Source organism: Salmo trutta, chromosome 31 (assembly GCF_901001165.1).
Source record: "Salmo trutta chromosome 31, fSalTru1.1, whole genome shotgun sequence".
NCBI classification, from domain to species: domain Eukaryota; kingdom Metazoa; phylum Chordata; class Actinopteri; order Salmoniformes; family Salmonidae; genus Salmo; species Salmo trutta.
This window is the reverse complement of record NC_042987.1, coordinates 40126315-40149910: the sequence shown is the minus strand read 5'-3', so window position 1 is coordinate 40149910 and position 23596 is coordinate 40126315.

Here is a 23596-nt window from a genome sequence, read left to right as displayed (position 1 = left end):
AATGTGTATCTCTGTACCAGATTGTATATTGGGAAAAATAACTATTATTTTGATGTCATAAGGTGTGTGAAAGGTAGAACAGGAAAGTGTTACCTACATGTGTTTTAATATATTATAGTGTTGGGCCAGTAACCAAAAGGTTGCTGGATCGAATCCCCGAGCTGACATGGTAAAAATTTGTCGTTCTGCCTCTGAACAAGGCAGTTAACCCACTGTTCGCCAGGCGCTGAAGACGTGGATGTTGATTAAGGCAGCCCCTCCCCCCACCTCTCTTATTCAGAGGGGTTGGGTTAAATGCAGAAGACACATTTCAGTTGAATGCATTCAGTTGTACAACTTGACTATGTATCCCCCCTTTCTATGTTCTATAATGAAGTCAGAACAAACAAATGCATAAGCAGAGGCCGGTCCATCCTAATCAAATATACTTCTCAAAGCACTATACAGAATCCCACCATCTGCAATTCATTGAATTCTGTGTCAATATTGTGTCCTGGTCAACACTGCTTGTTACAGCTGTTGTCCTGGTCAACACTGCCTGTTACATGTGATGTCCTGGTCAACACTGACTGTTACATCTGTTGTCCTGGTCAACACTGACTGTTACATCTGTTGTCCTGGTCAACACTGCCTGTTACATGTGATGTCCTAGTCAACACTGCTTGTTACATCTGATGTCCTGGTCAACACTGCCTGTCACATCTGATGTCCTGGTCAACACTGCCTGTTACATGTTTGAATTAGTTACAAATATATTCTACCTGCCATCTCATCACAAACTGTATGTTTTTTTAGGGGGGGGGGGTTCCAAAATGGAACTGTAAGTTAAGTTAGTTTTCTCAATGAAATCATGTAATCAGTTCTTGTAGTCATGTTAGAGAGAAACAATTAATTAGTTCTATTGGGAATGAAATAAAAATGTTGTTTTTACTTGTACAATTAATTATACAGTGCAGGAAATGTTATAATTTGTTCCTGTTCTGGATGTAGGGATTTGATTCTATCCACGTGATGCACTTACTTAATTCAGGTTCAATGTTTTTACAAGCTTTTTTATTTTTTTATTGCGCAGTGAATGGATGGAAGCCTTTTTTTTTTTTTTACCCATAATCCTGTTCAGATTATCATCTGATACTTCATGTCACTTTTGTTTGTACGTACCTGTTTACATTTTATATATGTTACTTTGAAACTGCACGTTTTGTCGCAGTGAATTATTTGTCAACGTCTTGTGACCATGCAAAAAAATACATGCGAAAACATCTTGCATCAAATTAAAAGTATAGTTGAAACATTACTTGAGTGTTGACATTTTGTTATTAGCAAATGTCCAATTAAGTCATTAACAATTAACATACAGTGCCTTCAGAAAGTATTCACACCCCTTGACTTTTACACATTTTGTTACAGCCTGAATTTAAAATGGATTAAATAAATATTTTTTTGACACAGGCCTACACACATTGTCAATTAATGTTTTTTTATATATATATATATATATATATATATATATATATTTTTACATATTAATTCTAAATGAAAATCTGAAATGTCTTGAGTCAATAAGTATTCAAACCCTTTTGTAATGGCACACCTAAATAAGTTCAGGACTAACATTTTTACTTAACAAGTCACATAAGTTGTATGGACTCGCTCTGTGTGCAATAATAATGATTTTTGAATGACTACCTCATCTCTGTACCCCACACATACAATTATCTGTATAAGCATTCAACATGGATGCTGGCCCATGTCGACTCCAATGCTTCCCACAGTTGTGTCAAGTTGGCTGGATTTCCTTTGGGTGGTGGACCATTCTTGATACACACAGGAAACTGTTCAGGGTGAAAATCCTGTTGCTGGATGCTGCTTGGGCCTGATGGATGTATCCCATAATCGAATGGGCCTGTGCAACCTGGGACTTATCTGTCCCTGTGCTACCTGGGACTTGTCATCTAACCCTATCCGAATGGCCTGTGCTACCTGGGACTTATCTGTCCCTGTGCTACCTGGGACTTGTCGTCTGATCCTATCTGAATGGCCTGTGCTACCTGGAACTTAAGTGCCGAGGACGTTGTCTCCATCTTTGCCGTACCAGGCGGTGATACAGCCTGATACAGATTGTGCATCTGTAAAAAGTTTGAGTGTTTTAGGTGACAAGCCAAATTTCTTCAGCCTCCGGAGGTTGAAGAGGCGCTGCTGCGCCTTCTTCACCACGCTGTCTGTGTGGGTGGACCATTTCAGTTTGTCCGTGATGTGTACGCCGAGGAACTTAAACAACTTTCCACCTTCTCCACTACTGTCCCGTCAATGTGGATATGGGGGTGCTCCCTCTGATGTTTACTGAAGTCCACGATCATCTCCTTTGTTTTGTTGACATTGAGTGTGAGGTTATTTTCCTGACACCACACTCCGAGGGCCCTCACCTCCTCCCTGTAGGCCGTCTCGTCGTTGTTGGTATTCAAGCCTACCACTGTAGTGTCGTCTGCAAACTTGATGATTGAGTTGGAGGCGTACATGGCCACGCAGTCATGGGTGAACAGGGAGTACAGGAGAGGGCTGAGAACGCACCCTTGTGGGGCCCCAGTGTTGAGGATCAGCGGGGTGGAGATGTTGATTCCTACCCTCACCACCTGGGGGCGGCCGGTCAGGAAGTCCAGGATCCAGTTGCACAGGGCGGGGTCGAGACCCAGGGTCTCGAACTTAATGACGAGTTTGGAGGGTACTATGGTGATAAATGCTGAGCTGTAGTCGATGAACAGCATTCTTACATAGGTATTCCTCTTGTCCAGATGGGTTAGGGCAGTGTGATTCCGATTGCGTCGTCTGTGGACCTGTTGGTAAGCAAATTGGAATGGGTCTAGGGTGTCAGGTAGGGTGGAGGTGATATGGTCCTTAACTAGTCTCTCAAAGCACTTCATGATGACAGAAGTGAGTGCTACGGGGCGATTGTCATTTAGCTCAGTTACCTTAGCTTTCTAGGGAACAGGAACAATGGTGGCCCTGTTGAAGTATGTGGGAACAGCAGACTGGGATAAGGATTGATTGAATATGTCCGTAAACACACCAGCCAACTGGTCTGCGCATGCTCTGAGGACGCGGCTGGGGATGCCGTCTGGGCCGGCAGCCTTGCGAGGGTTAACACGTTTAAATGTTTTACTCACGTTGGCAGCAGTGAAGGAGAGCCCGCAGGTTTTGGTGGTGGGCCGTGTCAGTGGCACTGTATTGTCCTCCAAAGCGAGGAAAGAAGTTGTTTACTTTGTCTGGGAGCAAGACATCATGGTCCGCGACGGGGCTGGTTTTCTTTTTGTAGTCCGTGATTGACTGTAGACCCTGCCACATACCTCTCGTGTCTGAGCCGTTGAATTGCGACTCTACTTTGTCTCTGTACTGACGCTTAGCTTGTTTGATTGCCTTGCGGAGGGAATAGCTACACTGTTTGTATTCGGTCATGTTTCTGGTCACCTTGCCCTGATTAAAAGCAGTGGTTCGCGCTTTCAGTTTTGCGCAAATGCTGCCATCAATCTATGGTTTCTGGTTGGGGAATGTTTTAATAGACGCTGTGGGTACATCACCGATGCACTTGCTAATAAACTCGCTCACCGAATCAGCGTATTCATCAATGTTATTGTTCGACACTAAACGGAACATATCCCAGTCCACGTGATCGATGTAATCTTGAAGCGTGGAATCCAATTGGTCAGACCAGCGTTGAACAGACCTGAGCACGGGCGCTTCCTGTTTTTAGTTTCTGTCTAGCAACAAAATGGACTCGTGGTCAGATTTTCCAAAAGGAGGGCGGCGGAGGGCTTTATATGCGTTGCGGAAGTTAGAATTTAGAGAAAATGTAAAGATTCTAGTGTTTTGCCAGCCTGGTTCGCGCATTTGGTATGCCGATAAAATTTAGGGAGCCTTGTTTTCAGGTTAGCCTTTCCCATAACTCCCCCCAAGAGCTCTACTTGCTGAGTTGGACCAGGGCAGATGTTCATCGATTTAAAAAGACCCAAATATTTATAATTGCTAGTAAACTCAAGAATTGTCTTCACAGAAACGGAAAAACATTTCTCTTAGTACCTGGTTTTCAAAATGTCATTATCTGTGTTTTTGTCTGGTTGATCGTGAGTCTCCATCTTATGCACCAATTGACTGTATATAACAACATTTTCTGCAGGTCTTGTTCAGTTTCTGCCATCAAAATAATATCATCAGTATATAGGATACTTAGCATTTCCTCATATCTTAGTCCGATATTTAATTTACATTTTAGCAGACGCTCTTATCCAGAGCGACTTACAGTAGTGAATACATACATTTCATTTTCATGCATTTTTTTTTTTTGGTACTGGCCTCCGTGGGAATCGAACCCATAACCCTGGTGTTGCATACACCATGCTGGCGTTGCAAACGCCATGCTCTACCAACTGAGCCACAGGGAATTTATGAATAAACATAGCAAACAAAGTAGGTGATAAGGTGTCTCCTTGTTTTATACCTGAGTGTGTGGGGGAAACCAATCTGTACGATATTCATTAACACGCACACAAGCAAATTGGTACTTTGTAAAGAGACTGGATTATGTGATAAAATGTCCCATCAACCCCTGTCTTTAACAAAATACAGGCTAAAAGATCCCTATGTACAAAATAAAAAGCTTTCTGGAAATCAACGAAACACGCAAAAGTAGGCTTCTCTTCTTGTCGTCTATTTCTGACTGTTGTATAGACCCAGAAGATATTTATTATTTTGTATTTAATTTCACCTTTATTTAACCAGGTAGGCCAGTTGAGAACAAGTTCTCATTTACAACTGCAACCTGGCCAAGATAAAGCAAAGCAGTGCGACACAAACAACACAGAGTTACACATGGAATAAACAAAAGTACAGTCAATAACACAATCGAAAAATCTATATAGAGTGTGTGCAAATGATATGATCTATACAGGCTCTGGATTTACAAAAAAAAACATTTTGTTTTTCCACCAGGATGTTTTGATCCTCCAAAAAGGTAATTTGCCTTTCCTGTTGAGGATGGATTACTATTTTTAACCTTTATTTAAACTTTATTTAACCTTGTTTTAACTAGGCAAGTCAGTTAAAAACAAATTCTTATTTACAATGACGGGCCTACCCCGGCCAAACCCTAACGACGCTGGGCCAATTGTGCGCCGCCCTATGGGACTCCCAATCACGGCCGGTTGTGATACAGCCTGGAATCGAACCAGGGTCTGTAGTGATGCCGCTTGCACTGAGATGACCATACTTTATAGGTCGTACTTAATAAACTTATGCCTCCATAGTTCAGTGGCACTCTCGGGTCATTCTTTTTTGAAGATTTGAGAATGGGATTCCCTATAGACTTATACCAAAGTGGATGTCAGTATACTGTACTCAAAACACATTTGGAGCAAATTATATAGGACGTCAATTAATTTAGGGGATTTTAAAACTTCATTAGGTAGTTCATCAATGCCAAATGCTTTTTCAAATTGTTTTTACAGCATCAATCACCTTGAGTTCTGCCACAGACAGCTCCTCAATTAAATACGGGTTACATAGTGTAACGTCCCTGGGTTTATAAGCGCGGATATCGACTCTGTCGCTCGAGCATGCTTTTGCGCGCTGGACTTCGGGCTAGAAGGTCGAGGGTTCCAGACCGAACCCAATGCTCCCTGCCTGTTTCATTACAATATATAAGAGGGTTCTAACATAGTATCTTCCAGTTTAGCTTGCAGGGAACATGTCTTTATAAAAGTGATTTCTTAAAATATGCCTCATTTTCGTTACCTGAGAACAAACCCCTTCTCCCACTCCTTAAGTACCTGTATAATATCAGAGTTCAGCCCCCCCCCTCCTGCTCTTCTCTGATTTCCATTGGAATTTTCGTATGTCGTGTTGGTACCAACTTATTGATTTGGCTCATTCTGTTGAGGATTTCTTGTCTGTATCTGTATCTGGATTTCTTGTCTGTATCTGTATTTCTTGTCTGTATCTGCTCGAGGTGTAACTGCCCTCTCTGACATCTCCGTTTTAAATAGCCTTTTTATCAAACACATGCTGTTTTTTCTTAAATTCCTTCATAAAATGTCCTCTTGTATTTGTCTTTACACTGTATAAATAAGTACTCAGACTTGTGCATTACAAACTACAAGTCCATTAACTCATCATTAACTCATCATTTTAATAAAGGTTTGGTTTGGTGGTGCATTCTTTATTCACATCCTTTTTCCCCCTGTTTCAGAATATATAATATCACTAAATGTTTCATACCACACGTCTAAATCAAAATGTTGTTTCTTTGCAGATGTTCAATGATTTCCACCAGAGCTCTACATGCTAATTCAGAACATAGAAAGTCATTTGGCCCGTTTCTGTTCTTACATTTAGTCCTATACGGGGTATGTATATTTTTCCCCGTGTGATGCACAGTAATACCTGGTTGAGAAAGTTCATGGCCAACAGAAAATATCATAAATAAAAAAAAGAGAACGATCAGGAAGTCTACTTTCTTCTCCAATTAAGTTAAAACATCCACATTCTTCAACCATCTGTGTAGGGGGGTAAAACCTTAAATTCCAAACAAGTTTATAGACTGTCGTGGAGGGTAACTATATAGTCCTCCACAGCTTTTCCCATTTCCAGATATGAATGCATAGTTATCGCTTAAACCTTAAGGGGCATATTCTTCCATTAATGATACACCTTTTAGAGTACATTCTTAAAGGGTTTTCCTATGATGATTATGTCATTCAGAGTAACATGCAATGGAATATCATCAATATAATGTATATAGTCATCTAACGTCCCATCTAACCTCCCTTCTAAACTCCCATCTAACCTCCCGATTCACCTCCCATCTAACCTCCCATCTAACCTCCCATCTAATCTCCCTTCTAACTTCCCATCTAACCTCCCGATTCACCTCCCATCTAACCTCCCTTCTAACCTCCCATCTAACTTCCCATCTAACTTCCCGTCTAACCTCCCATCTAACCTCCCGATTCATCTCCCATCTAACCTCCCTTCTAACTTCCCATCTAACTTCCCATCTAACCTCCCATCTAACCTCCCATCTAACGTCCCATCTAACCTCCCGATTCACCTCCCATCTAACGTCCCATCTACCTCCCATCTAACCTCCCGATTCTTCTCCCATCTAACCTCCCGATTCTTCTCCCATCTAAACTCCATCCATCCTCCCATCTAAGCTCCCGATTCACCTCCCATCTAACGTCCCATCTAATCTCCCATCTAACCTCCCATCTAACCTCCCGATAAGACTATTAAGCTCTCCACATATGTAAATAGGATCTGCTTCTGTATACAGGTATACAGTGCGTTCAGAAATGATTCAGACCCCTTGACTTTTTCCACATTTTGTTACGTTACAGCCATATTCTAAAATGGATTCAATTGTTGTTTTTTCTTTTCAATCTACCCACAATACTCCATAATGACAAAGCAAGAACAGGTTTAGAAATTGTTGCTAATTTATTAGAAATACAAAACTGAAATATCATAATTACACTAACATGCTTCACCGTAGGAATGGTGCCAGGTTTCCTCCAGACATGACGCTTGGCATTCAGGCCAAGGAGTTCAATATTGGTTTCATTAGACCAGAGAATCTTGTTTCTCATGGTCTGAGAGTCCTTTAGGTGGCTTTTGGCAAACTCCAAGCGGGCTGTCATGTGTCTTTTACTGAAGAGTGGCTTCCGTCTGGTCATTCTACCGTAAAGGCCTGATTGGTAGAGAGTTGCAGAGATGGTTGTCCTTCTGGAAGGTTCTCCCATATCCACAGAGGAACTCTGGAGCTCTGTCAGAGTGACCATCGGGTTCTTGGTTACCTCCCTGACCAAGGCCCTTCTCCCCCGATTGCTCAGTTTGGCCGGGCAGCCAGCTCTAGGAAGAGTCTTAGTGGTTCCAAACTTCTTCCATTTTTAAGAATGGTGGAGGCAACTGTGTTCTTGGATCTTCAATGCTGCAGAAATGTTTTGGTACCCTTTCCCAGATCTGTGCCTCGACACAATCCTGTCTCCGGAGCTCTACGGGCAATTCCTTCGACCTCATGGCTTGGTTTTTGCTCTGACATGCACTTTCAACAGTGGGACCTTACAGTGAGGGAAAAAAGTATTTGATCCCCTGCTGATTTTGTACGTTTGCCCACTGACAAAGAAATGATCAGTCGATAATTTTAATGGTAGGTTTATTTGAACAGTGAGAGACAGAATAACAAAATAACAAAAAAATCCAGAAAAACGCATGTCAAAAATGTTATAAATTAATTTGCATTTTAATGAGGGAAATAAGTATTTGACCCCTCTGCAAAACATGACTTAGTACTTGGGGGCAAAATCCTTGTTGGCAATCACAGAGGTCAGACGTTTCTTGTAGTTGGCCACCAGGTTTGCACACATCTCAGATTATTTCACTTATAATTCACTGTATCACAATTCCAGTGGGTCAGAAGTTTACATACACTAAGTTGACTGTGCCTTTAAACACCTTGGAAAATTCCCGAAAATGATGTCATGGCTTTAGAAGCTTCTGATAGGCTAATTTACATCATTTGAGTCAATTGGAGGTGTACCTGTGGATGTATTTCAAGGCCTACCTTCAAACGCAGTGCCTCTTTGCTTGACATCATGGGAAAATCAAAACAAAATCAGCCAAGACCTCAGAAAAATAATTGTATACCTCCACAAGTCTGGTTCATCCTTGGGAGCAATTTCCAAATGCCTGAAGGTACCGCATTCATCTGTACAAACAATACTATGCAAGTATAAACACCATGGGACCACGCAGCCGTCATACCGCTTAGGAAGGAGACGCGTTCTGTCTCCTAGAGATGAACGTACTTTGGTGAGAAAAGTGCAAATCAATCCCAAAACTACAGCAAAGGACCTTGTGAAGATGCTGGAGGAAGCAGGTCCATAAGTATCTATATCCACAGTAAAACGAGTCCTAAGTCAACCAATCCTGAAAGGCCGCTCCGCAAGGAAGAAATTATAACAGAACATGGCCAAGATGTTCAAATGTTCATAGATGACCAGCAGGGTCAAATAATAATAATCACAGTGGTCGTTGAGGGTGCAACAGGTCAGCACCTCAGGAGTAAATGTCATTTGGCTTTTCATAGCCGATCAGTCAGAGTATCTCTACCGCTCCTGCTGTCTCTAGAGAGTTGAAAACAGCAGGTCTGGGACAGGTAGCATGTCCGGTGAACAGGTCAGGGTTCCATAGCCGCAGGCAGAACAGTTGAAACCGGAGTAGCAGCATGGCTAGGTGGACTGGGGACAGCAAGGAGTCAACAAGCCAGGTAGTCCTGAGGCATGGTCCTAGGGTTCAGGTCCTCCTGGAGAGAGAGAAAGAAAGAGAGAGAATTAGAGAGAGCATACTTAAAATTCACACAGGACACCGGATAAGACAGGAGAAATACTCCAGATATAACAGACTGACCCCCGACACATAAACTACTGCAGCATAAATACTGGAGGCTGAGACAGGAGGGGTCAGGAGACACTGTGGCCCCATCCGATGATACCCCCAGACAGGGGCCAACCAGGCAGGATACCACCCCACCCACTTTGCCAAAGCACAGCCCCCACACCACTAGAGGGCTATTTTCAACCACCAACTTGAGACAAGCCCGGATATAACCCACAAAGATCTCCGCCAAGGCACAACCCAAAGGGGGTCGCCAACCCAGACAGGAAGATCACGTCAGTGACTCAACCCACTCAAGTGACGCACCTCTCCTAGGGACGGCATGGAAGAGCACCAGTAAGCCAGTGACTCAGCCCCTGTAATTGGGTTAGAGGCAGAGAATCCCAGTGGAGAGAGGGGAACCGGCCAGGCAGAGATAGCAAGGGCGGTTTGTTGCTCCAGTGCCTTTCCGTTCACCTTCACACTCCTGGGCAGTAAGAAGCTTCCTCTTGAGCGGGCAGCTTGATGAAAACCAGTCAATATTCAGGTCCCCAAGAAAGTAGACCTCTCTGTTTACATCAGATACACTATCAAGCATTTCACACATTATATTTAGATATTGACTGTTAGCACTTGGTGGCCTATAGCAACACCACAAAAGAAAAGGCTTGTGCCAGTTGAACCTGCAACCACAACACTTCAATAACACTTGACATAAGATCTTCTCTAAGCGTTACAGGGATATGGCTCTGAATATATACAGCAATTCCTCCCCCATAAGCATTCCTGTCTCTTCTATAGATGTTATATCCTTGTATTGCTACTGATGTATCATCAAATGAATGATCTAAGTGAGTCTAAGAAAATGGCTAATATATGAATGTTATCTGATGTTAACACGTTATTGATTTCATGAACCTTATTTCTAAGGCTACATATATTAATATGGGCTATTTATAGCCCTTTCCTGGGTAGCTTATCAGAGAGACATAATGTGGCCAGGGTTAGGGGGGGTTAGGGTTAGGGGGGTGTTAGGGTCAGGGTTAGGGGGTGTTAGGGTTAGGGTTAGGGGGTGTTAGGGTTAGGGGGTGTTAGGGTTAGGGGGTGTTAGGGGGTGTTAGGGTTAGGGGGTGTTAGGGGGTGTTAGGGTTAGGGGGTGTTAGGGTTAGGGGGTGTTAGGGTTAGGGGGTGTTAGGGTTAGGGGGTGTTAGGGGGTGTTAGGGTTAGGGGGTGTTAGGGTTAGGGGGTGTTAGGGTCAGGGTTAGGGGGTGTTAGGGTTAGGGTTAGGGGGTGTTAGGGTTAGGGGGTGTTAGGGTTAGGGGGTGTTAGGGTTAGGGGGTGTTAGGGGGTGTTAGGGTTAGGGTTAGGGGGTGTTAGGGTTAGGGGGTGTTAGGGTTAGGGGGTGTTAGGGAGTGTTAGGGTTAGGGTTAGGGGGTGTTAGGGTTAGGGGGTGTTAGGGTCAGGGTTAGGGGGTGTTAGGGTTAGGGTTAGGGGGTGTTAGGGTTAGGGGTGTTAGGGTTAGGGGGGGTTAGGGTTAGGGGGTGTTAGGGTTAGGGGGTGTTAGGGGGTGTTAGGGTTAGGGTTAGGGGTGTTAGGGTTAGGGGGTGTTAGGGGGTGTTAGGGTTAGGGTTAGGGGTGTTAGGGTTAGGGTTAGGGGGGTGTTAGGGTTAGGGGTGTTAGGGTTAGGGGTGTTAGGGTTAGGGGGGTGTTAGGGTTAGGGGGTGTTAGGGTTAGGGGGTGTTAGGGTCAGGGTTAGGGGGGTGTTAGGGTCAGGGTTAGGGGGTGTTAGGGTTAGGGTTAGGGGGGTTAGGGGGTGTTAGGGTTAGGGGGGTGTTAGGGTTAGGGGGTGTTAGGGTTAGGGTTAGGGGGGTGTTAGGGTTAGGGGGTGTTAGGGTCAGGGGGTGTTAGGGTTAGGGGGGTGTTAGGGTCAGGGTTAGGGGGTGTTAGGGTTAGGGGGTGTTAGGGTTAGGGTTAGGGGGGTGTTAGGGTCAGGGTTAGGGGTGTTAGGGTTAGGGGGTGTTAGGGTTAGGGGGGTGTTAGGGTTAGGGGGGTGTTAGGGTCAGGGGGGTGTTAGGATTAGGGGGGTGTTAGGGTTAGGGGGTGTTAGGGTTAGGGAGTGTTAGGGTTAGGGGGTGTTAGGGTTAGGGGGTGTTAGGGTCAGGGTTAGGGGGTGTTAGGGTTAGGGGGTGTTAGGGTTAGGGGGTGTTAGGGTTAGGGGGTGTTAGGGTCAGGGTTAGGGGCTGTTAGGGTTAGGGGGTGTTAGGGTTAGGGGGTGTTAGGGTCAGGGTTAGGGGGGGTTAGGGTTAGGGGGTTGTTAGGGTTAGGGGGTGTTATGGTTAGGGGGTGTTAGGGTTAGGGGGTGTTAGGGTTAGGGGGTGTTAGGGTCAGGGTTAGGGGGTGTTAGGGTTAGGGAGTGTTAGGGTTAGGGGGTGTTAGGGTTAGGGGGTGTTAGGGTCATGGTTAGGGGGTGTTAGGGTTAGGGTTAGGGGGTGTTAGGGTTAGGGGGTGTTAGGGTTAGGGGGTGTTAGGGCCAGGGTTAGGGGGGTGTTAGGGTTAGGGGGTGTTAGGGTTAGGGGTGTTAGGGTCAGGGTTAGGGGGGTGTTAGGGTCAGGGTTAGGGGGTGTTAGGGTTAGGGGGTGTTAGGGTTAGGGGGTGTTAGGGTTAGGGGGTGTTAGGGCCAGGGTTAGGGGGTGTTAGGGTTAGGGGTGTTAGGGTTAGGGGGTGTTAGGGTTAGGGGGTGTTAGGGTTAGGGGGTGTTAGGGTTAGGGGGGTGTTAGGGTTAGGGGGTGTTAGGGTTAGGGGGTGTTAGGGCCAGGGTTTTGGGGATGTTAGGGTTAGGGGGTGTTAGGGTTAAGGGGTGTTAGGGTTAGGGGGTGTTAGGGTCAGGGTTAAGGGGGTGTTAGGGTCAGGGTTAGGGGGTGTTAGGGTTAGGGGGTGTCAGGGTTAGGGGGTGTCAGGGTTAGGGGGTGTTAGGGCCAGGGTTAGGGGGTGTTAGGGCCAAGGTTAGGGAGTGTTAGGGTTAGAGGACAGAGTGTAGGAGGGGGATGGTACAGTGGGGAGTATACCGTACCTCTCCTCTGACCAAGACACAGTTGCCCTCCCTTGGCATGGCTTCGTCCCACCTGGTGAAGGTGACAGCGGATTGGTCGCTCCACTCAAACAGCAGAGGCATCTTGACGTCGTTCATCCCGATCCACAGCTCGTCAGCGGCCGCTGGAACAGAGGAGAGGGGTGGAGGAGGGAAGGGAAAGGAAAGGAGGGGACGGTTAGACTTAACCTTTTCACTCAGCGTGTCGGTGTTTCACTGACCATATCCCAGCTGTGACATCACCAAGCTGTGCTGCTCAATGTTGTGGATGCTGGCCAGGTCGCCTCCGTCCTTGCGACATTCCGTCTGAGCACTCGGTTCAGGTCTTCTTAGTACGCTGGAGGAGGAAGCACCTGGCAGCGTAGGGAATCCACGGACTGGAGCAGAAACCTGTCTCTTCTGTTTATCACCAACACAGGGAAACACATTGTAGAAATACTGTGCTTCAATAAACACATTGTAGAATACTGTGCTTCAATAACCACATTGTAGAATACTGTGCTACAAGAAACACATTGTAGAATACTGTGCTACAAGAAACACACTGATCAATCCGTAGCAGTCCAGACGTCTTTGTCCTTCGTCTTGTCGTGTCCCATGTATATATCTTTTTTGATCTTTTTTTTTATATATATATATATATATTTCTTCGCATATATTTTTTTATATTTTTCTAAACCTCAACTTCAAAATACTCTCCTGCAACCCGCCTCACCCAATGTGGTGTGGATCTGTTTTTTCTAAAGTATTTTTATTTACCTCGGAAACCGGAATCCCCCAACAGAAGCTAGCCAGTTCACTAGCTACTAGCTAGTAGTCAGCTAACCATTGCTAGCGGTCATCAGCTAACCATTAGCTCGGAAAGCTCTCGCTAGTTTGTACAACGTGATTCACACCAGAGCATACCGGACCAATTTTTACTAGGATTAAATGTCAGGAATCGTAAAAAACTGAGTTTAAATGTATTTGGCTAAGGTGTATGTAAACTTCCGACTTCAACTGTACATATGAGATGGGTGATGAAATATTTACACACAATTAAAGTGACTAAGATACCGTAAAATAGTATAGAGTACAGTTTATACATATGAGATGAGTAATGCAATATACGGAGATGTGTGTTTGTCTCTGTGTTACTATTTGCTTTTGGGGGGGGGGGTTTTGATAGAAATGTACTGTCAGATTTACTTCTATTTAACATGGATCTTTCTCCTGCTTTTTTAAAACGTATTTTTTTAACCTTGCTTGTTGTGAAGTGTGTTGAGACTTAGTGTAAAATCCACTTTACAATTCTAATAAATGAGAAACTGGCCATTCTAATCTTGTATCTCTGTGGGTCCTTGAGTAGGGGCCATCGGTTGTACCAGAGATGATCCAGCGACTCCGAGGCCCCGTGTCTCTGGACAGCACCGGATCATTGTTGTCGTTGACGTGGAGGTACAGAGTCTGTCCTTTCAGGGTGAGCAGTGTGTTGTTACTACACTCCCACTGCTGAAGGTGGCTCTTCTCATCACAGTCAGAATTCACCAGGGTACTACCCTCTGTCTTCCCAGAAACCCCAGCACACTTCCTAATGTTGGTGTAGTAGAGACGTCCCTCTGACACCCAGCGTGCCAGCCCTTGTCTAATGCCACTTGCTGCATTGAAGAGATTGAAGGGACCGTCTACAAAGAAAAATTACAACAATCACTAACCAGCATTGACTTAATAGGTAAACATTTGAACACTTTAATTGAACCCTCTTTCATAAGTGCTTTTTAACAGTCATAGGGCTACATAACACTGTTATAGGGCTATATAACTCTGTCGTAAGGCTACCTAAATCCTTTTAAGGCCAGGCAGCATACCCTCATAGGGTGTTTTTTCCCCCTTAAATCATATCACAATCAACTTTTACCAGTGGAATGTAAACACTAAATATAATACTGTTTTGGCATATATTTTTTTCTCTCTGAAATATGTTATTAATATATGCAAATTTTGTGATCTCAATAAATATGCACAAAAAAATGTGCATATCCCACAAATCTATTTTTCTGGACACTGGATGACACAGACTAAATATTTTGGTTTAATTTTGTTAAGACACTCCAGGACCGGACTTGTCCAGAGCACATTGTGACATCTTTTTTTGACATGACATCTTTTTTCCCCCCATTATCAAATGTCATGAGACATTTCAACACTATTAACCTTTTCTTGTGAATGAGAGGGACCCCTGAAACACCATCGATTAGCCAACATTTACATTTGCTAGTTGTCCGACTACACCCAGCTAACAGCTAGGTGTCCGACTATACCTGGCTAACGGCTAGATGTCAGACTATACCTGGCTAATGGCTAGCTTTCAGACTATACCTGGCTAATGGCTAGCAGTCAGACTATACCTGGCTAATGGCTAGCTGTCAGACTATACCCGGCTAATGGCTAGCTGTCAGACTATACCCGGCTAATGGCTAGCAGTCAGACTACACCTGGCTAACGGCTAGCTGTGAGACTATACCTGGCTAACGGCTAGCTGTCAGACTATACCTGGCTAACGGCTAGCTGTCAGACTATACCTGGCTAATGGCTAGCTGTCAGACTATACCCGGCTAACGGCTAGCTGTGAGACTATACCTGGCTAATGGCTAGCAGTCAGACTATACCTGGCTAATGGCTAGCAGTCAGACTATACCCGGCTAATGGCTAGCTGTCAGACTATATCTGGCTAATGGCTAGCTGTCAGACTATACCTGGCTAATGGCTAGCAGTCAGACTACACCCGGCTAATGGCTAGCTGTCCGACTACACCCGGCTAACGGCTAGCAATCAGACTATACCTGGCTAACGGCTAGCTGTCAGACTATACCTGGCTAATGGCTAGCTGTCAAACTACACCCGGCTAACGGCTAGCAATCAGACTATACCTGGCTAACGGCTAGCTGTCAGGCTATACCTGGCTAACGGCTAGCTGTCAGGCTATACCTGGCTAATGGCTAGCTGTCAGACTATATCTGGCTAATGACTAGCTTTCTGTTTAATGATCACCACTCTTTCAGGAAGAGTGATTGGTTTACTCTACACTTCAGTGTCAATTGGAACACACACACACACACACACACACACACACACACACACACACACACACTTGACCCTGAGCCCACCCTGAGCCCAGGGAGTGATAGAAACTAGTCTGTTGTGAAAAAATGTCATGCTGACAGCTCTGATTCATCCCTGAGCACACACAGAGAGAGTGTGTGTGTTTGTGTCTAAAAGGAGAAGGTGGCCTCCATCACCCCGCCCCCTCGAAGAGAGGAAGGACAGAGGGGACGTGATTCACCAGGACACAGGAAGCAACTGGCTGAGTGCCATGGAAGACAAATACCAGCTAGGTCTACTATCCTACTGGAGCGTATAGACCTACAGCTAGTTCTACTATCCTACTGGAACCTATAGACCAGCTAGGTCTACTATTCTACTGGAACCTATAGACCAGCTAGGTCTACTATCCCACTGGAACCTATAGACCAGCTAGGTCTACTATCCTACTGGAACCTATAGACCAGCTAGGTCTACTATCCTACTGGAACCTTTAGACCTACAGCTAGGTCTACTATCCTACTGGAACCTATAGACCTACAGCTAGGTCTACTATCCTACTGGAACCCATAGACCAGCTAGGTCTACTATCCTACTGGAACCTATAGACCTACGGCTAGGTCTACTAACCTACTGGAACATATAGACCTACAGCTAGGTCTACTATCCTACTGGAACCTATAGACCTACATCTAGGTCTACTAATCTACTGGAACCTATAGACCAGCTAGGTCTACTATCCGACTGGAACCTATAGACCTACAGCGAGGTCTACTAACCTGCTGGAACCTATAGACCTACAGCTAGGTCTACTATACTACTGGAACCTGTAGACCAGCTAGGTCTACTATGCTACTGGGACCTATAGACCTACAGCTAGGTCTACTATCCTACTGGAACCTATAGACCTACAGCTAGGTCTACTATCCTACTGGAACCTATAGACCTACAGCTAGGTCTACTATCCTACTGGAAACTATAGACCAGCTAAGTCTACTATCCTACTGGAACTTATAGACCTACAGCTAGGTCTACTATCCTACTGGAAGCTAGAGACCAGCAAGGTCTACTATCCTACTGGAACCTATAGACCTACAGCTAGGTCTACTATCCTACTGGAACCTATAGACCTACAGCTAGGTCTACTATCCTACTGGAACCTATAGACCTACAGCTAGGTCTACTATCCTACTTGAACCTATAGACCTACAGCTAGGTCTACTAACCTACTGGAACCTATAGACCTACAGCTAGGTCTACTATCCTACTGGAACCTATAGACCATCTAGGTCTACTATCCTACTGGAAACTATAGACCTACAGCTAGGTCTACTATCCTACTGGGACCTATAGACTTACAGCTAGGTCTACTATTCTACTGGAACCTACAGACCATACAGGTCCCAGTAGCATAAATATATACAGTGTATACAGAAACAGCAGGGCCCAGTACCAACCCTTTAGGAACACAGAATTTGACTTCAGAGCTGTGTACTTTTATGCTATCTAAGAACTTGTTCTCAATATCCAACCAAGTTTTCAGGTGTGTTAAGATTTTTTGTTGTTTTTAATGAGCAATAGTTTTGAAGTGAACGGTGGTGCAGAGAAGGGAACCCGGGACGCTGGCGTGAAAGATTAGAGTAAAGTGTTACTTTTATTTATTCCAACTTGGGGAATTGTTTTATCGCAGCATGCATCATCAATGACTTACAAATGACGGGACACGCAACAATGACCAACACGTGATCAAATAATATGCATCATAGTATCTGGATTGGGTTTTTTTTTGTAGACATGGTGAGGATTCTCCTTCCAGTTCAGTCTGTTGTCCACTATTACACCCAGGTACTTATAAGAGTCAACAGTGCCAATCTCCTCACCATTAATGAAAAAAAAATGGGATAAAAAAAACATATTTCTTTTCCCTAAAATCTACCACTAGCTCCTTGGTCTTCAAAATAAATTCAGGTCCAAGGAATTTGGCCTCAAACCATTTCACAAAGGACTCTGTTATATCCCTGTGATGAGCAGTCTCCTCTCATCACACAGCTTACTATAGCAGAGTCATCAGATCATTGCTGTAAGTGGCTCAGTTCACTGTTGTGTTTGTTAAGTCATTTGTGGAAAAGTTAAACAGAAATGTTGAAAGGACTGTCCACTGCGGTGCCCTTGTGTTTGTACATATCCGATCTGATACTACCTGATTCAGTGTTACGAACTGTGGTCAGGTAGTTCACAATCCATTTGATTGTGTGTAGATTTACTTGTATGTCCTTTATCTTTTGGCCCAGCAGGTGGGGTTGTATGGTATTGAAAGCACTGGAGAACTCAAAGAACATTGTTCTTTGGTAGACCTAGGTCTTCAGGTAGACCTATTCTTACCTGTATTTACTGTGTGTGTTAATGTGTCTTCCTACCTGTATTTAATGTGTGTGTCTTCCTACCTGTATTTAATGTGTTTTTTGTTCCTACCTGTATTTCATGTGTGTGTTCCTACCTGTATTTGTCACATCCTGATCTGTTTCACCTGTCATTGTGATTGTCTCCTCCCCTCCAGGTGTCGCTTGTTTTCCCCAGTGTATTTATGATTGTGTTTCCTGTCTCTCTGTGCCAGTTCGTCTTGTTTGCCAAGTGAACCAGCGTTTTTCCTTGCTCCTATTTTTCCCAGTCTCTGTTTGTTTCTAATCCTCCTGGTTTCGACCCCTTGCCTGTCCTGACTCCGAACCCGCCTGCCTGACCACTCTGCCTCTTCTGAATACCAGCCTGCCCATTCCCTTGTACTGTTTTTGGACTCTGATCTGATTTCTGACCCCTGCCGGTCCTGACCTCGAGCCTGCCTATCGCCTGGTACTGTTTGGACTCTGACCTGGTTTATGAACTCTCGCCTGTCCCCGACCTGTCTTTTGCCTACCTCTTTTGTTATAATAAATATCGGAGCTCAACCATCTGCCTCCTGTGTCTACATTTGGGTCTCGCCTTGTGCCCTTATAGTATTAATGTGTGTGTGTTCATACCTGTATTAATGTGTGTGTGTGTGTGTTTCTACCTGTATTCATGTGTGTGTATGTTTCTACCTGTATTAATGTGTGTGTGTGTGTTTCTACCTGTATTAATGTTTGTGTGTTCCTACCTGTGTTAATGTGTGTGTGTGTTCCTACCTGTATTAATGTGTTTGTGTTTCTACCTGTATTAATGTGTTTGTGTTCCTACCTGTATTAATGTTTGTGTGTTCCTACCTGTATTAATGTGTGGGTGTGTTCCTACCTGTGTTAATGTGTGTGTGTGTGTGTGTTTCTACCTGTATTAATGTGTGTGTGTGTTTCTACCTGTATTGCATGTGTGGGTGTGTTTCTACCTGTATTGAATGTGTGGGTGTGTTTCTACCTGTATTAATGTGTGGGTGTGTTCCTACCTGTATTAATATGTGGGTGTGTTCTTACCTGTATTTGATTATGTGTTCCTACCTGTATTTGTCACATAAAATGTCGTACTCTTCGATGAATATGTCGTATGGGAGAGAGAAGAACCAAGGCGCAGCGGGATTGTGGACATTCATGTTTATTACTGACAAAACATGTAAGGCATCCACTTGAAAAAAACCCACTAGACAGTACTCACGACATGGACAGTCTTGCAGGCTATACAAAACGCAGTGCAAAATCAACTACCCACAAAACCAAGTGACAAACATACTCCTACATATGACTCCCAATCAGGAACAACGATCCCCAGCTGTTCCTGATCAGGAGTCACAAGACCAACACAGAACATTCACACGCAAGACTGCCACGTCCTGACCCCAAAACTACTACAACAGCTCCATCTGCTGGTCAGGACGTGACAGTACCCCCCCCCCCTCAAGGTGCAGACCCCGGAATGCACCTAACAGAAAACACCAACAAACAAAATCCCCAACAAAACCCATAAACAATAACCCCTAAACAATAAGGGAGGGAGGCTGCCGTCAACGACGGCACTGTGCTACACCCTCCCTCCCCAACCCACCTATCCTGGAGGTGGCTCAGGTGCAGGACGTGGACCTTGCTCCACCCTCGGCGTCGCCCACTTCGGTGGCGCCGATAGCTGCGCCAGGCAGAAGGGCCCCTCGGGCTGGGCCGGAGGACAAGAGGGCCACTCGGGCTGGGCCGGAGGACAGGAGGGCCCCTCGGGCTGGGCCGGAGGACAGGAGGGCCCCTCGGGCTGTGCCGGAGGACAGGAGGGCCCCTCGGGCTGGGCCGGAGGACAGGAGGGCCACTCGGGCTGGGCCGGAGGACAGGAGGGCCCCTCGGGCTGGGCCGGAGGACAGGAGGGCCACTTGGGCTGATCCTGACTGACGGGCCACTCTGGCAGCTCCTGACAGGCAGGGCACTCTGGCAGCCCCGGGCAGTCGGGCCACTCTGGCAGTTCCGGGCAGTCGGGCCACTCTGGCAGTTCCGGGCAGTCGGGCCACTCTGGCAGTTCCGGGCAGTCGGGCCACTCTGGCAGTTCCGGGCAGTCGGGCCACTCTGGCAGCTTCTGACTAGCGGGCGGCTCTGGCGGCTCCTGACTAGCGGGCGGCTCTGGTGACTCCTGACTGGCGGGCAGCTCTGGTGACTCCTGACTGGCGGGCAGCTCTGGTGACGTACGACTGGCGGGCAGCTTTGGCGACGTACGACTGGCGGGCAGCTCTGGTGACTGTTGACTGGCGGGCAGCTCTGGTGACTGTTGACTGGCGGGCAGCTCTGGTAACTGTTGACTGGCAATCCAGTCTTGCCCCGTCAAACAGCCCTTGTGCCCCCCCCTAAAAAAATCTTGGGGGTGCCTCTCGGTCTCCCTTATCCGTCGTGCTCCCCAGTCCTCGCCAGACTTCTTCCGCTGCTTGGTCCTGGTTTGGTGGGGAATTCTGTCACATAAGATGTCGTACTCTTCGGTGAATATGTCGTATGGGAGAGAGAAGGACCAAGGCGCAGCGGGATTGTGGACACTCATGTTTATTACTGACAAAACATGTAAGGCATCCACTTGAAAAAAAACACTAGACAGTACTCACGACATGGACAGTCTTGCAGGCTATACAAAACGCAGTGCAAAATCAACTACCCACAAAACCAAGTGACAAACATACTCCTACATATATGACTCCCAATCAGGAACAACGATTCCCAGCTGTTCCTGATCAGGAGTCACAAGACCAACACAGAACATTCACACGCAAGACTGCCACGTCCTGACCCCAAAACGACTACAACAGCTCCATCTGCTGGTCAGGACGTGACAGTATTAATGTGTTTGTGTTTCTACCTGTATTGCATGTGTGGGTGTGTTTCTACCTGTATTGAATGTGTGGGTGTGTTTCTACCTGTATTAATGTGTGGGTGTGTTTCTACCTGTATTGAATGTGTGGGTGTGTTCCTACCTGTATTGAATGTGTGTGTGTGTTTCTACCTGTATTAATGTGTGTGTGTGTTCCTACCTGTATTAATGTGTGTGTGTTCCTACCTGTATTAGTGTGTGTGTGTGTGTTTCTACCTGTATTGATGTGTGTGTTTCTACCTGTATTAATGTGTGGGTGTGTTCTTACCTGTATTGAATGTGTGGGTGTGTTCCTACCTGTATTTGATTATGTGTTCCTACCTGCAGAGCCCCAAGTCCAATGGGTTTATCCTCTGGCGTGTTGATGTTCTCCGTATCCATAGCCAGAATGATTTTGCAGTGCATGGTGATCGAACAGTTTTCCTGTTATATTCATCAGAGGTGTAGAGAGGGTGTGAATCCCCTCCAAAAATTGTAATTATACAATTATACAGTAATTAACAAAACATACACATGACATTCTTCATACATAGTTTTTTTTTTGTGGGAAATGTGAATAAAAAACTGTTTTGATAATGGTATTCATACACAAACCTTGTCCATAATGTAGAGGCCTATGGGATATTGATTGAAGAGGTCAGGGAGGAGGATGGTAAATGTAATTTGCATAACATACCAATACCAATTGACATACCTTTTTTATGCCTCCTCATCTGTATACCTGCAGACACAAAGTGAGCAGTTCAGTCATTTTCCCACAATACTTCTTGCCTTCAACATATTCTTATAGCCTACATATTCTTACCTCTTTGTTGATTGATATCCATTGAATTGTGTCCATTTTCTGTTTTAGAAAGATTTGCACAAATATGAAAAGATAGATGGTATCATCATGAAACAATATACATTTAAATAATTTAAGGGACAAACCTTATCTTAAATTATGGAGTTCTTAACATTCTTCAGTTAAATGCTTGCACCTGCTGTCCTTTCAAATAAAAATGTTTCAGTTGGGCAGTTAGGTTCCTGCAAGAACCCCCACTAACTAAGGAGGCACCTCGATGAACCCCACCTTCTATGGGGTTCTTAGAATAACCTTTTGGGTGCCATGTTTCAGGGCCAAAAATCTAAGGTTCTTCAAAGAACTTTGAGGATCATCGAATAACCCTTGTTGAACCATACATTTTTAGAGTGTACACTCCTCAATACCCTGCAAAAGGTTCTGACTGTCTACCCATCCAGACAAATGGACACATGCTCTGATAGAGATTTATATATAGTCACAGCCATCTTGAAACTGACTGAGGCACATTTAAAACAGGTGTCCATCAGAAGTTATTGAAGACTCATCTCTTCAGTAGGTCCTATGATTGAGTGAAGTTTGGCCCAGGAGTGTGAAGGTGAACGGAAAGGCACTGGAGCGACAAACCACCCTTGCTGTCTCTGCTTGGCTGGTTCCCCTCTCTCCACTGGGATTCTCTGCCTCTAACCCTATTACAGGGGCCGAGTCACTGGCTTACTGGTGCTCTTCCATGCCGTCCCTAGGAGGGGTGCGTCACTTGAGTGGGTTGAGTCACTGACGTGATCTTTCTGTCCGGATTGGCGCCCCCCTCGGGTTCGTGCCATGGGGGAGATCTTTGTGGGCTATACTCAGCCTTGTCTCTGGGTAGTAAGTTTGAAGATATCCCTCTAGTGGTGTGGGGGCTGTGCTTTGGGTGGGGTGGTATCCTGCCTGTTTGGCCCTGTCCGGGGGTATCGTCGGATGGGGCCACAGTGTCTCCCGACCCCTCCTGTCTCAGCCTCCAGTATTTATGCTGCAGTAGTTTATGTGTCGGGGGGCTAGGGTCAGTTATATCTGGAGTATTTATCCTGTCTTATCCGGTGTCCTGTGTGAATTTAAGTATGCTCCCTTTAATTCTCTCTCCCTCTCCCTCCCCTCCCGGAGGACCTGAGCCCTAGGACCATGCCTCAGGACTACCTGGACTGATGACTTCTGGCTGTCCTCAGTCCACCTGGTCGTGCTGCTGCTCCAGTTTCAACTGTTCTATCTGTGGCTATGGAACCCTGACCTGTTCATCGGACGTGCTACCTTGTCCCGGTCCTGCTGTTTTCAACTCTCGCTCTCTACCGCACCTGCTGTCTCTAATTCTGAATGCTCAGCTATGAAAAAGCCAACTGACATTTACTCCTGAGGTGCTGACCTGTTGCACCCCCGACAACCACTGTGATTATTATTATTTGACCCTGCTGGTCATCTATGAACATTTGAAGATCTTATACTGTTATAATCTCCACCCGGCACAGCCAGAGGAGGACTGGCCTCCCCTCAGAGCCTGGTTCCGCTCTAGGTTTCTTCCAAGGTTCTGGCCTTTCTAGGGAGTTTTTCCTAGCCACCGTGCTTCTACACCTGCATTGCTTGCTGTTTGGGGGTTTTAGGCTGGGTTTCTGTGTAACAGCACTTTGTGACATCGGCTGATGTAAAAAAGGCTTTATAAATACATTTGATTGATTGATTGACGTCAGACCAGAGCAACAGATCAGCTGTTTGCTGACCAGGTCTTCAACCCCAAAAATGCACCCTATTCACTATACAGTATAGTGCACTACTTTGGACCAGCTCTGGTCAAACGTAGTGCACTATAGAGGCAATAGGATGCCATTTGGGATGCAGAAATCCTCTGAGGACAGTATGGCGTCTCATTAGTAAGACAT